Source organism: Chrysochloris asiatica, unplaced genomic scaffold (genome assembly GCF_000296735.1).
Source record: "Chrysochloris asiatica unplaced genomic scaffold, ChrAsi1.0 scaffold00066, whole genome shotgun sequence".
Lineage (NCBI taxonomy): Eukaryota > Metazoa > Chordata > Mammalia > Afrosoricida > Chrysochloridae > Chrysochloris > Chrysochloris asiatica.
This window is the reverse complement of record NW_006408584.1, coordinates 7,149,833-7,152,518: the sequence shown is the minus strand read 5'-3', so window position 1 is coordinate 7,152,518 and position 2,686 is coordinate 7,149,833. Positions and strand designations below refer to the sequence as shown.

The 2,686-nt window shown below is 38.9% G+C and overlaps 1 pseudogene; it reads right to left on the bottom strand.

The window, feature by feature from the left end:
• Positions 1-954: 954 nt before the first annotated feature.
• LOC102838226 lies at positions 955-1,335 on the bottom strand (annotated as a pseudogene).
• Positions 1,336-2,686: the final 1,351 nt, after the last annotated feature.

Below are 2,686 nucleotides of genomic sequence, written 5' to 3'. Positions count from 1 at the left end.
AATATTCAAATTAAATTTTAAATTATAGACGATGTGATAGGATAGATTTAGAGAAGGAACAGCAAATTGTTGTTGTGAGGTGCCATTGGGTTGGTTCTGACTCATAGCGACTTTTGAACAACTGAATGAAATTCATGAATTAATTTCAGTTATTACCTTAAATAAAATTACCTTAAAAAAAAGAACTCTAGTAACTTAGTGGTTACGAATCGGGTTGTGAACCACAAAGTCAGCAGTTCAAAACTACCAGCTATTCCGCGTGAGAAAGATGAGGATTTCTGCTCCCGGTAAAGATTTACAGTCTCAGAACCCTGTACAAGGTCACTATGAGTCGGAACCGACACCACAGCACATAACAACAATAACACTTGCATCCTGCTTGATAATGTGGAGGGTTATTGAAAAAGATGAAGACCTCCAACTAGATCGATTGGCACAGTGGCATCAACAATGGGCTTAAGTCTAATAATTGTCACCATGGTGCAGGAGCTAGCAGTGTTTCATTCAGTTGTTCAAAAGTCGCTATGAGTCAGAACCAACCCGATGGCACCTCACAACAACAATTTGCTGTTCCTTCTCTAAATCTATCCTATCACATCGTCTATAATTTAAAATTTAATTACTCATGTGGTAAATAATTTTTCTGTCCAATACCTGTATGTTTGTAAATAAAAGGTTTTATCAAGAAGGTTAGGCTTACTACCTTATCTCCAATTCATGGTAATGCTATGTTTCAGAATAGAAATATATTACATAAAGTTTCAGTACCTATGGGTTTCCCAGAAATGTCTGGTTGGATATAAGTTTCTGGTGGTTTTGAATCATAAACTTTTCGGTACATAGTCTTTTTTTTTTTTTTCAGTGAAAGTGAAACTTTATTGTGGGCCCAGGGCCATGGGGCTCAGAAGAACCCCACTAGCGGGAGGCAGGGGAGCCAGCAGAGAGGAGTCCTTATTATTTGACCTTCTTGGGGCTCAGATTGTTGGTGTGGCCGTACTTCTTGCGGCAGTTCACAGCACGGGGGTGGAGGCGAGTGTAGCACTTGCGGCAGATCATCTTGTCACAGTTGTACTTCTGGGCGAGCTGGTGCAGGGAAGGCTCGATGATGCCATCATGCAGACGCAGCACCAGGTGCAGGGTGGACTCTTTCTGGATGTTGTAGTCTGAGAGAGTTCGGCCATCCTCCAGCTGTTTACCCGCAAAAATCAGACGTTGCTGGTCAGGGAGGATACCCTCCTTGTCTTGGATTTTGGCTTTGACATTCTCGATGATGTCACTGGGCTCCACCTCAAGAGTGATGGTCTTGCCCGTCAGGGTCTTCACAAAGATCTGCATCTCTGTGTCTGCCACTTGGCCACATTGCTGCTCAGTACATAGTCTTTTGATTAAACATTAAACACACATGTGTGAACATAAACACATCAGAATATTGATAAATTTGATTACATTAAATTAAGGAATTTCTTCATAAAAGAGAAACCATGAAGGAAGAAAAATGCAGTAGGGAGAGAGAAATAAAATGAAACAAAATATTGACCAAAATATACAAATAAATTAAAGTGACCATGTGACAGGAAAATGCAGTTTCAATAAAATATTCAAATATGTAATATATTTAAGAAACAGTGCTCGAACTCATTGACAGCAACAATGAGATTTCATTATATATTCAGTAATGATGTGAAAATGAAAAATATTGACAAAGTACAATGTAACTACAGATATTGAATAAGGAATATTCCTGCAAACTGATGGCAGATAGGAAATATGTAAAAATAGTGTATTTTGAAACATCCTGGTAGTATCATTAGAAGATGAAATAATGGAGCAATGGAACAACAACAGTTATTCTATGAATAAATTCAATAAAAAATCCAGAATGGTTCCAGCAGCATTATTAGTTGTTGTTGTTGTTGTTAGGTGTCATGAGTCAGTACCGACTCATAGTGACCCTATGCACAACAGAAAGAAACACTGCCCAGTCCTGAACCAGCCTCACAATCACTGCCACACTTAAGCTCATTAATGCCAATCCATCTCGCTGGGGGTCTTCCTCTTTTTCTCTGACCCTCCACCTTACCAAACATGATTTCCTTCTCCAGTGACTGGTCCCTCCTGACAATATGTCTGAAGTATGAGAGACCAAGTTTGGCCATCCTGGTTTCCAAAGAGCACTCTGGCTACGCTTCTTCCAACACAGATCTGTTGGTTCTTTTGGCAGCCCATGGCACTTTCAATAGTCTCCTCCAACACCATAAATCAAATGCATCAATTCTTCCATGGTCTTCCTTATTCACTATCCAGCTATATTAGTTGCAACCAAAAATTGAAAACAGTGTAAAAAAAAAAATGGATACAGGTATTTTCTAACATAGTTTAATATAATTATGGCCTTGGTGATAGAAATGATGCTGGAGAACAAATGATAGAATTCTGCAAAATCAATTATTTCTTCCTTTCAAATACATTCTTTAGACAGCATAAGAGATGATTATACACATGGACCTCACCAGATGGAATACACAGAAATCAAATTGACTACCTCTTTGGAGAGAGACAATGGAAAAGTTCCCTATCATCAGTCAAAACAAGGTCAGGGGCAGACTGGAAAGGACCATCAATTACTCATACGCAATTTAAAACTGAAGCTGAAGAAAATGAAAACAAGTCCACGAGAGCCAAAATA